This window comes from Microtus oregoni, unplaced genomic scaffold (assembly GCF_018167655.1).
Source record: "Microtus oregoni isolate MIOR12 unplaced genomic scaffold, Mior012 000017F_ref0000208, whole genome shotgun sequence".
NCBI lineage: Eukaryota > Metazoa > Chordata > Mammalia > Rodentia > Cricetidae > Microtus > Microtus oregoni.
Window position 1 is genome coordinate 36,111,640 of NW_024543076.1, and position 13,397 is coordinate 36,125,036.

Sequence of the window (13,397 nt, forward strand, 5' to 3'; positions counted from 1 at the left end):
TGAATAAAGCAACCTCTGCCTTCCAGACGGCAGCAAAGTCTGTTCTTTGTGCCAGGGTACCAGTTTCTACTCCCATAACACACTTGGGATGCTCGGCAGGATCAGGAGCTGCTCGTGGATGTTTGCTAGGGTCATGGGGAAAACTCAACTTTTAAGCAGGTACCGAATTATAAAACCAAAAGTTTGAATAGAAACAGTTGAAACAAAAGATTATTAACAGAGACTTTGTAGTTGAAATTAGATCTCTTAATTTGAAAATCCAATATGCTGCTGCTATAAGATGTTTGAGTCTTCTTGAAAATCAGATTGCCTATTCAAACTAGGGAGCTTTGATCTCCTCTGTACAGAGGTGAGGGAAATATTTTAACGAAAGTGATACATCATAAGGAAAATGGCACACACCTAAAGAGACAACTTCCATGCAATCTGAGACATAGGGAAGAAAATCTAAATATTCCTAAAATGAAGTAGGCTGATGTAGAGGTAAACAAACAATACAAGTGAGTCACAGATATTAACTTGGGAGAGGAGTTTCAGATGGAAACCCACAGTAGAGCTAGGACTCTGGAGAGAGCGCATACCCAAAGCAGAGTACACATAGGGTTAGTCGTGACTGTGGAAGACATGCTAAACACCGACACCCAATATGAGCTGTGAGACCTTAGACGATTGAGCCACATGCTTTTCAATTCATTCTCTTCTCAGGGAGTCACGAAATACACTTGCAATATTTTTGCAGATAAATATGGTGAAATTTTTTTTTTTTTTGAGACAGGGTTTCTCTGTGGTTTTGGAGCCTGTCCTGGAACTAGCTCTTGTAGACCAGGCTGGTCTCGAACTCACAGAGATCCGCCTGCCTCTGCCTCCCAAGTGCTGGGATTAAAGGTGTGCGCCACCACCGCCCGGCATGAAAATTTTTTTAACTGAACATGTACACTATTTTGCCTTTTATAGGAGGAAAGAGCCATGTACTATAAATCACCTCAAAAATCAGAAGGCTTCAAGATTAAAGTCTAAGCTGGCCTAATTAGTAGAGTGCTTGTCTCAGAAACCCAGGGACCTGAGTTCTTGGTGTGGTGGCACTTGGTTATAATCCCACATCTGAGGCAGCAGAGACAGGAAGATCTTTGAGGCTTACTAGTCTGCCATACAGACAAGCTGATGACATCTAGGTTCAGTGAGACTTTGTCTCAAAGCTATAAGCTGAGAAGATACTGGAGAAGATATCCCATATCAACCTCTAGCTTCCATACACATAAACAAACTACAAACACACACACACACAAAAAAAAAACTGCACATTTGAAATGTGTGACTTTGTTAGCTATTGGCAGAACCCAAACTCCTTGAGTTACTAATAAAAAGCCACGTGTATGGATGCTGTTTCCCTTGACAGGAAATATGTTTTGAGATCTGTCATGAGCCATCACGGGAAGCAGAATCTAAATGGTCTGACACCCCCCTCCCGGACATGTACAGCTTTCAGTTGAAAACCTAAAAATCAGGAAAGCAGGTTTCAGCTCAAAACTGAAATGTCGCAAGCTTCAAAGTGAATGCTACATAGTGGAATCTTGAGTGGAACTGCTTTAAGAATGTGCTGAAGTTCAATAGCTAAGTGTATGATCTCAGATTCTATCAATTAGAACTGTGAAATGGCTTGGAACTTTACTCCAGCCCCACCCTAACTCAAGATTCCATTATGATTTAGAAACAGAGTCTTGTAACAGCAAAAGAAGATGATGAATACATACCATAAAAAGATCAGTCTTAGCTACAATTTATGTTCAGCTGAGCAAGAGTTCTACATTCTGGAAAGTTGGTTAAACAAAGTTCTGGGCTTTCAGAACACTCTGCTTTGTTCATGCATGGTTCTGCAGGTTCATCTGCTTCCTCTTCGAGGGCACGGTGCTTAGGGCATAGCTTGTGAATTGCCTTAATTTGGAATGCATCTTTCGGTTTCAGGAGAGAATGGATGTTGGGGTCATTTATTCATGGATATAATTTTTCTCTTGTTTTTCATGCTTTACAAAACAAAATCTTATAACTTTATTTCCCTAGGTAGGGATAGAATCAAGGCAGAAATTACTTAAAGGAAAAAATAGCATTAATATTTCAGTTTGAGTATCAAATGCAGAAGAAACTTGGCAATATGAGGGAATCATGCACAACTGATATCACCTATGGTATTTTATCTCAATGTACATGAAAAATATTAGAAATTCATTTTTGATCTGACATAAATCTGCAATTTAATATAAAGTATTTAAAATAGAATTAAGCATTATCTACTAGGTTTGATTCATTTTTGTTATATTTCATTCATCTTTTCCTTTACTTGAAACCTCATTCCATAAGCATGTTTTATTAATGATCTATTAATAAGCTTTCACTTAAAACATGACTGATTAAAAAGTAGACCTAATTTTAAGTAAGTGTTCTGAAAATGTTCATTTATTGAATTCATTGAGGTTTAAGTTCTCATTTGTATAGCTAGAAGGTGAATTACAGATGTGTATGCTTGTTTTATCATCATAATGAAAGCAGAACCCGTATGTGCAACACTAATTAAAATTCTGTTCTGACCCATATAATTGTAGCCTCTCCTCCAAATAAATTATTTTTAAATATTTATATTAAATTTACTATATATGTGCATGATAATGAAAGTATCTATCTTTAGTCTAACATAATCAAGGTTAAGAGAAAGCAAAAATTAAGTTCAGACTTTTTAATACTTCAGGGTACATTTTTAGTACTCTTCAGAGAGAATTAGTCACACAACTCCCATTAACTTTAATGGAACCTCTATGGGCAAACAGTATGCTAAATTCCTAGGAAGTTCATGTCAGTAGAGTTTACTAGCTCTACTCTTTTTCCTTTTTGGATCTCTACTTTAGGATACTTTTACTTTCACATGGTCCACAGAGAAAACCAGCCAATAAAATGATTAACATAAATGTTTTCCATGTTTTATACGCCAACATTTTCTATACATATGTCAAAAGGTTAAAAATCTGCAAACAATGCATGTGGAATTTTTTTTAAATTCAATTAACAATAAAATTCAACTAAAAGGCTATTTAATTATACGTATTTTTAAATGTTTTGTAAATATGAACATTGTGCATTCATTACTTTCTAATGCACATTCATATTTTATATTCTCATTTGAAATTAGAAGTAAAGTCAAAGAGTTTAAAAATATTTTTAGGGGGCCAATGCCTTATCCATTAGGTGGATAACCCACACCTATGACAAAACTAAGCACAACTGGCAAAAAAAAAATTAGTGAAATTATCCCTATATTCTTGTGTAATCATATACTCATCCGCCGAACCCATTCATCAGAGAGGCTTCCTCTGGCAGCAGACGGAAACAGATGCAGAGACCCACAGCGAAGCATTAAGCAGAATTCAGTGAATCCTACCAAAGAGGAGGAGGAAAATCTGCAGGGGCCAGCAGGATCAAAGTACCCAAGAGGACACAGCCCACAAAATCTACTGAGCAGAGCTCATATTGCTCACGGAGATTGAAACACTGAAGGGGCAATCGTGGAGTCTGTTCTGATCTGTGTGAGGTCTTATGCATACATGCTGTGGTTGGGTAACATGACGTTTTGTGGGACTCCCAAAAGAGGGAGTAGCAGGTGTCTCTGACTCTTGCTGTTCTTGGGAACCTTTCTCTCTTACTGGATTGCCTTGTCCAGCTTTAACGTGAGGGTTAGTGCCTAGTCTTATTGTAACTTACTATGTACTTACTGTTCAGAAGATCGCATTTGGAGACCTGTTTCTTTTCTGAAGGGAAATGAGGGAGAGGTAGACCTCAGCGAGAGGGGGGTGGTGGTGGTGAGGTGGAGTTGTAGGAATGGAGGGAAGGGAAACTGCAGTTGAGATGTATTGCACAAGAAGAGCAAATAAAAATTATTTTTAGCCAGGTGGTGGTGGTGCACACCTTTAATCCCAACACTGGGAAGGCAGAGGCAGCCGGACCTCTGATACTTCAAGGTCAGCCTGGTCTACAAAGAAAAATCTAGGACATCCAGGACTGTTATACAGAGAAACCCTGTCTCAAAAACCATATAGTTTGGTATATATATTTATTATATATATGGCATATATAATAAATTTGAGTTGTCATATTTGATTTTTTTGTATTTGAAGTAAAATGTTTTTGAAACTCTATAAATTGCTCTTGTTAAAATATTTTATGCCACCCTTTGATATTATTGAGAAAGGATCCAAGAGATAATTAAAAGGAAAACTTTCTCACAAAGTTCAAAACAAACCCATGTTTTTGTGTCTGCTATCAGCAATACATTCCTACAATTGTTCAGCCTCTTGTTAATGGGGTTAAATATAATCTGTTAACAAATTTAAAGTGTTTGCTATTTTCACTAATACATGGATAGAAAAAGAACAATTGGTAAATATTCTTTGAATGTCAACAAAGATGTTCATAGCACATTAAATTTGGGAACAACAGAGTAGCTCTCAATTTTCTCTTCTCACATCCGGATAAATGTGTCTATATTTAGAACTTCTGGACATCAACAATTTAAAGCATAATGTTATTTATAAAAAAGAGCTGTCAGTGTTAACTTCAGAGAATTTTTGGTTTCCCTTACTTGGGCACCTAAACAAACAAAGTTGAATTTATCAAATAACAGTCATGGTTTGATCACAATGGAAGGCAGATACTAATAAGTGCAATAATAAAAATGAGACATTAAAAATTAACATAATTGTGTGTTAGACAAATTGTTTAAGAAATTAAAGATTAGTAAATTTAATTGATACATAAGAGTTTTACAAGATTAGTAGAAGGGCTGTGTAGATGGCTCAGTCAATATGTTCAATGATTGCTTGGATTCCATTTAAACTCACTCTTTCACCAAGCTACACTTGGGTGGAATTCTGTATTCTTTATTTTCTGTTCTTTATGTCCTTTCTTCAGTGAAAAGGATCGCACAACATCCTACAATGATCTTTTCCAAATTTGGAAAATGTTTTAAAATGATGCACACAACATGTCATGTCCCTGTGTCTTTGTTTCATTCTATGATGACATGAAAGGGGGAGGGGAGGAGGAGAAAGTGAAAGGGAAGAAGGGAGAGGGCAGGAAGAAACTATTTGACCTGAGGAGATAGCTTTTTATGTCTCTCCTTAATCTTTTACTTGTCTCTATTTAAGTGGAAATAATTAAAATAGATAATTATCCATAGGGATGACTTCCATCCCTCTCAATCCTGCATCTCCTCTGAAAGGTATCCACACATTCATACAATACACAAGTTGGGCTGGGTAGTAGTGGCACATGCCTTTATTCCCGGCACTCAGGAGGAAGAGGTAGGTGAATCTCTGTGATCGAGGCCAATCTGGTCTACAAGTATAAGTGCTAGTTCCAGAACATCTAGGGCTGTTACACAGAGAAACCCTGTCTTGATAAACAAAAACAAAACAAGGCAATAACAACAACAAGAACAAATACACCAATTGGACGATTTCATGTATCTATGTAATGAGTTTTTCAAAGACATTCACTTGCATTCATATTCCTCGGTATCTTATTGTTCAGGTTTCACTGGTTGCTGTTCAAAATCCAGCTGGGACACCTCACCGGCCTGATCACAGTCCTGTGGCTGCTATGGGACCTGCCAGTGGCTCAGGTTAAGCCATGGCAGATCCCTCCTGCCTGAGATCACATGTCCTCCTAAGGCCAGTTCAAAGTGATTTAGACCATTCCCTTAGCTCTCTGTCCTTTGGGCGTGTTGGCTTCTCTCCTACCTGAGGGTACCATGCAGCATACAAGACTCTGCCCTGAAAGCAGACTATGGACCCTCAGCAGAAAATAAAAGTCTCCACACGTTGATCCTTAATTTCTTAGAGTGCAAAACTATAAAAAACAACTGCCTGTTCCTTATGTACTGCCTAGCCTGGGCCAGTTCATTACTGCAGCGTAAGTGGACTACAACAGCAGTGACTTTGGCGGTTTGGAGCCTTTTTAAATTTGTTCTCATTTCACAAAAGAAAAAAATCATAGAGAAAACTCCAAGACCACGTGAAAAAAAATTTAGACAAAGTTTATGGATCAGGATTATTCCACACTGCAAAATGGATGTCGCTCCACAGCTATTTCTCATTCCATGTGATTTTCCTCTGTAGAGAACAAAAGCATCTGAAAGACAGGGTGGAATGAGAATGTGGCTGAGTGTGATTCTATAAAATTACACTGACTGTCTTGTCTTCAATGTCAGACACTGAAACTGTTTCCTCTAACCAGCAAAAGAGATGCGGAGTGCTTTTGTCTTTCATTTTCCTGAATGCATAATTTATGTACAGCCCATTTATTACTAACCATGGAGTGTTGCACCGGGAAATCTGACTTTAAAGAACAGACTGTGAAAATCAGAATTCACATTTTCCTCTGGCAGCTACGACTCTTGCAAGTAAGAGGCTTGCCTTATTTCTTCCTTTCTGAGGCTATCAAACAAGCTCCAACTAAACTCCTTCAACTATTAAAGACAATATTTATAAGATTAAACATGAATTTTAAGTCTTTCCATTTGCCTGCTTACTCATCAATATCAAGGAAAACCGTGAAGAGAAAATACTCTAATAAAACACCGTTTCTGACTCGCCTGGTATATGTTGCACTTGCCCAATACAATCACATGTGATATTGCAATGATAATAAAATACATTAGAGCTAATAATTACAAAGCAACTACTATCTCTTTGGCACTGTGCAGAACACTTTATATAATGCTGTGTAATTCAGTCTGTTCCCACGTAAGCAAAGTGCTATCACTATATACGATGAAAAGGAAACAAACATTTGACAAACTGGTAAAAACAAGAGCTAAGGTGTTAACTTAGTTGTCTATTTCTTAACCTCTTGTTCTGATTTATCAGAAAAAACATTTTATACTGCCTAGGGTGAACACAGAAAATTACATTTAAACTGATTTAAACTTTTTAGATTTAGCCATTCTATAATAAGTCACAAAGAAACTTTGGAATATCCCATCCTATAGCGAATAAAATATCAATCAGTGAAGTGACTTAATCACAAGAGATTTGTACCTAGTAGTCTGTCAGCTTTATACAATGGTGGAGAGACCCTGAAGGCATGGCTTGAGAAGACAGCTAATATTCAGACCCTTCTGCAACATCCCTTTCTTGAGTGCAGATGGACCCATGCCTTGATATAACCACAAAGCTGATGGGATGGACATGACTGTGTACATGTGAGTCTGTCTCAGTTTTGCTTGTTGCCTGCTATGGAGAAAGCAGTGATATTACAAGAGTCATGTGACAATGTATTTGGCCTCTAGCTTTAGTTTTCAGCATTTGCCCTCAGACAGACAGCAAAAAGATGAGGCCCTGTGTCTGAACAACACAGGAGCTCATTTGCATAATCCCTAAGTGACTTTGTAAGTGGTTCCTGTCCAGGCTCAGCATTCAGAAGAAACCAGCCCTACATTCTTTACTGTTGCCTTTCAAAGACACCTGATTCCCAGAAATTTTAGTTAATTAATGTTTGTTGGTAATGTGCATGCTGTGGCTGTACCCAACAGCCACAACATGCACATTAATTTCTTACCCAATAGAGAACTAATACATACACTTGCTCTTGATTCGGCAAACCTATCACTGACTTTAATTATTGTCAAGTCAAGTAATACTTGCCTAGCTAAAATTCAATATCTTTTTATGTAAGACACGAACCTAAATGAAAAACTTTTGTTGTTGTTGTTTTATTTTTGTTTTTAAGATAGGATTTTCCTATGTAACAGCCCTGATTATCTTGGAAGTCATTTTCTAGATCAGGCTGACCTGAAACTCACAGTGCCAAGTGCTAAGATTAAAGGTGTGCACCCCCAAACTCATCTGTAAAATCTCTTCAATGAAGCAGTGACAAAACCAAGCATAATTATGCAACAGCAACAAGGAAGAAGTGGATATCATAGTATATGTCATATTGTAATGGTTTCAAGGTAACTCACCCTCCAGCTCACATCCAACTTTTCCTCAGAGCATCCCCACCTTTTGTTAACAGCCCACCCCTCCCACCCCAATGACCTAAAACCTAGGAATAAAAAGAATAGAAAAAGAACCACAGTTCAAAGACCTAGGAAATATTTTTAATACAATCATAGAAGAAAATTTTCCTAGCCTAAATAAGGACATGCATATAAAGGTAGAAAAATCTTACAGAATACCAAAAAATTGTACTATGAAAGAAGGTCCCCTCAACACATAATAATTCAAACACTAAACATGCAGAACAAAGAAAGAAAATTAAAAGGCTCAAGGGAAAACACCAAGTAATATTCGAAGTTAGACTTATTAGAACCCAACATCTCAACGGAGACTCTAAAATCCAGAAAGGTCTCTAAATATGTTTTGCAGACTCTAAGAGACAACAGATGTCAGCCTATAGTACTATACCCAGCAAAACTTTCAATCACCATGGATAGTAATAACAAGATATTCCATGATAAAGTCAAATTTAAACAATATCTCTAAATCCAGACCTACAGAAGATACTAGAAGGAAAAGTCCAACCAAAGGAAGTACAAAAGCACAGGAAATAAACAATCTCACACCAGAAAAACCAAATGACAGGAAGCACATACCACACATATACATGCATGTGCGTGGCACACACACACACACACACACACACACACACACACAATCACCATCACCACCACCAACAAAATAACAGAAATTGACAATCATTGGTCATTTGTATCTCTTAATGTGTATGAACTCAATTCCATCATAAAAGACACAGACTCACAGAATGGATGTGAAAGTGTGACCCACCCTTCTGCTACATACAAGAAATACACTTCAACATCAAAGATGGGCATCACTTCAGAGGAAGGTATTGAAAATAGGATAGAAAAAAGATTTTATAAGCAAATGGACCTAAGAAACATGCTGCTGTAGCGATTCTAATGACTAACAAGAAAAATTCAAGCCAAAATTCAAGGTAGACTACTTCATACTCATCAAAGGAAAGATCTATTAAGATGATCTTTCAATTTTTAACATCTATGCCTCCAACTCTAGGACACCCATGCTTATAAAAGAAATACTGCTAAAGCTTAAATTACACATTGACCCTCATACATTGATAGTGGGAGACTTCAATACCCCACTGTCACCAATGAACAGGTCAACCAGACAAAAACTAAATGAGGAAATACTGGAGCTAATAGACAATATGACTCAAACAGACCTTACAGATATCTATAGAACATTTCACCTAAACACAAACACACCTAGCAGAACTTTCCCCAAAATTAACAACACACTCAGTCATAAAGGAAGTCTCAATAGATATAATTAAATGGAAATAATTTCTTGCATTCTATCAGACTACTACAAATTAAAATTGGATTTCAACAGCAAAAGAAAGTCTGAGCAATTCTCAACTGAATTACTGCGGGGTCATAAAATAAGGAAAGACATTAAAGATTTCCTAAAATTCATTGTAAATGAAAACACAATTGCCCAGACTTATGAGACACAATGAAAGCAGTGCTAAGAGGGATATTTATAGCACTAAGTGCTTATGTAAAAAAAAAATTGAACACATTTAATATTAGCAATTTGACAGCTTTCCTGAAAGCACTAGAACCAAAAGAAGCAAACCAACCCAAAAGGAGTAGACAGTAAGAAATAATCAAACTGAGGGATGAAATCAATAAAATAGAAACAAGCAGAATAACGTAAAAAAATAATGAAACAAAGAGTTGGTTCTTTGAGATAATCAGCATGATAGGCAAACTTCTATGCAAATTAACTAAAAGAGAGAGAGAATACTTAAATTAACAAAATCAGAAACAAAAAGAGGGACATAACAGCAGAAACCAAGGAAATCCAAACAATTATTATATCATACTTAAAAAACCTGTAATCCACAAAATTGGAAAGTCTAAAAGAAATGTATAATTTCCTAGATAGATATAACTTACCAAAGATGGATCAGGATCATATAAACTAGTTAAAGAAGCAGTCATTTAAAATGTCCCTCATGCCTCTGCCAAAAAATAAAAATAAAAAAATTAAAGTTCAGGACCAGACAGTTTTAGAGTAAAATTCTACAAGACTTTTAAAGAGTTAATGCCAATACTCCTCAAATTATTCCACAAAATTTAAACAGAAAGAACATTGTGAAAGTTATTTTATGAGGCCATAGGCATTTCACACTGATACACAAACCACACAAAGACTCAAAAAAGAAAGAGAACTACAGACCAGTTTCTCTTCTTGAACATAGAGGAAAAGTACTCAATAAAATACTCATGCAAATCCAAGAATACATCAAGAAGATCATCCACTAAGATCAAGTAGGCTTCATCCCAGTGATGTAGAGAAGGATCAACATATGAAAACCAGTCAATGTAATGCACCATATAAACAAATTAAAAGAAAAGTGATGATAATCTTATTCGGTGCCGAAAATTCCATTGCCAAAATCTGACAATATTTCATGATGAAAGTCTTGGAGAGATTAAGAACAAAAGGGACATCCCTAAACATAATAAAGAAAATTTACAGCAAGTCAGTAGCCAACATCAAGAAAATAGAAAGAATCTCAAAACAATTCTACTAAAATCAGGTACAAGACAAGGCTGTCCACTCTTTCCATATCTATTCAATATAGTAATTGAAGTTCTAGCAATAAAACAACTGAAAGAGATCAAAGGGATACAATTTGGAAAGGAAAAAGTCAAAGTATCATCATTTATAGATTATATGATAATATGTATAGGTGACTAAAAAAATTATACCAGGAAACTCTTACAGCTGTTAGACGCCCTTAGTGAAATAACTGGATACAATATTAATACACACGAAAAATTAACTCTTTTATACCCAAATGACAAACAGACTACTAAGAAAGAAATCAGGAAAATAACACTCTTTGTAATAGCCTTAAGTAATACAAAATATCTTGTGGCAACTCTAACCAAGCAAGTGAAAGACTTGTACAGCAAAAACTTCGTCTTTGAAAAGAGAAGTTGAAGAAGATATAAGAAGATGAAAAGATCTCCTGTGCTCATGGACTGACAGGATTAACATAGTAAAAGTGTCCATTTTACCAAAAGTAATCTACAGATTCCATGCAATCCATCAAAAGTCCAACACAGTCTATTTGGTGTCCTATATGTGAATATGAGAAGCCAAAGACAATGGCACTGGGTTTTGATCCTACTGCATGTTCTGGCTTTGTGGGAGCCTAGGGTGTTTGGATGCTCACCTTCCTAGACCTGGATGGAGGTGGGAGAACCTTGGACTGCCCACAGGGCAAAGAACCCTGACTGCTCTTCGGACTGGAGAGGGAGGGGGAGGGGAGGGGGGCATGGGGAGTGGGGGGAAGGGGAGGGAAAAAGGAGGTGGGGAGGAGGCAGAAATTTTTAATAAAAAAAAAAAGTCCAACACAATTCTTTACAGACTGTGAAAGAACAGTATTCACTGTCATAAAGAAAAACAAACAAAAACCAGGTTAGCTAAAAACATTCCTATATTGTAAGAGAACACCTGGAGACTCACCAAATTTCCACTTTTCAAGCTTGAAACAGAGCTGTACTAAATAAATCTGCATGAAATCGACATAAAAACAGACAGGTTGAGCACCATTACAGCCTGGTTTCTATAGCAAACTAGTGTGGCTACTGGTATTAAATGTATATGTCACCACTGCCTGGTCTCTAAGACTGACCGGGATGGCTGTTTTACTCTCTGATATTCAGACAAGCTTTATTTATTAAAATACAAATGAAATAGCACTGCTAAACTCATAGATTGTTGTCTAGCCCAATTGTCATCAACTGATGGGAGCAGATCCAGAGACTCCCAGTGAGGCATTATATGGAACCAGAGAAACCCTTGCAGAAGAGACAGGGGAAGGATTGTAGGAGCCAGAGTGTTCGAGAACACCAGGAAAACACAGCACTCAGAATAAACTAAGCAGTACCCAGAAGGGCTCACAGAAACTGAAGAGACCAACACACCCTCTATGGGTCTACACTAGATCCTCTGCACACCCCTGAACTTGGTGTTCATTTGGGACTTACTTACAACAATGGGAGTTGGGGGAGTGTCTCTGACTTTTACCTGTGCTTTTTTTTTAACTTTTTTTTTTATAGTTTATTTAACTTTATTTTATGTGCATTGGTGTGAAGGTGTCAGATCTCCTGCAACTGGATCTTCAGACAGTTGTGAGCTGCCATGTGGGTGCTGGGAATTGAACCCGGGTCCTCTGGAAGAGCAGTCAGTGCTCTCAACCACTGAGCCATCCCTCCAGTCCCTTTACCTGTGCTTTGATCCTTGTTCCTCCAAGTAGGTTGCCATATTCAACCTTGATATAAGGGTTTTTGCCCAGTCTTTCTGGATCTTTTTTTAGAGATTTTTCATTGTATATCCCTGGGGGATCTGCTTTTTTTTTTTTAAGGGAAACAGGAAACATTGATCTGGGAGAGAGGAGACATGAGAAGGAGGACCTGCAAAGAGTAGAGGGATGAGAAACTTAGGTTGGGATGTAATGAATGAGAGAAGAAGAAAAGTTGTTTTTTTTAAAAAAAATATTATAATGGTTTATATAAGAGGTAAATGAACTTGGGAGGCAGAGGCAGGCGGATCTCTGTGAGTTCGAGACCAGCCTGTTCTACAAGAGCTAGTTCCAGGACAGGCTCCAAAACCACAGAGAAACCCTGTCTCGAAAAAACCAAAAAAAAAAAAAAAAAAAAGGTAAATGACTTAGTCTCCAAACGCTAACAAACACTTTTCTATGTATGTGATGAGTGTGATGTGATTATCTCTCTCTCCTTTGAAGTAAGTGCTATGAGGAATTTATCATTTTTATTCCTAACATGACTCAAAGATTTGTTTTTGTCTACTTTCTCCTTTTGAAGACCATAAATTACACTTCAGTGGACATTTACTTTATGTTTATGTTATTCAGCCATTTTAAGGAGTTTAGTCAAAAATTTTCAAAAGCAATTAATTATAAAAAAAGATAGTTAACTGGGAATACTCAACTGCTGACTTATTCTTAAGAAATGATGAGACGCAAAATTGAAGTAAAAGAGACCTATTTCTATAATCATTATTTTGTCATTGACACTAAACAATCATTTTCTATCCTGAAAAAATTACGAAATGGCTTGATATATAGACATTATTTCTTGGTGCTAGCATTAATAAACGATGAAATCAGGTCTGGAAGATGGCTGAGTTGATAAAGTCATTGGCTGAACAAGACTGAGAGTGTGAGCTGGTATCCCCAGAACCCTCCAAAAAAGCCAGAATCAGTAAACAAGCATCTGGGAGCAATGACAGAATTTCCAGAAGCTGAAGGGCCATCTAGGCTGGCTAGCA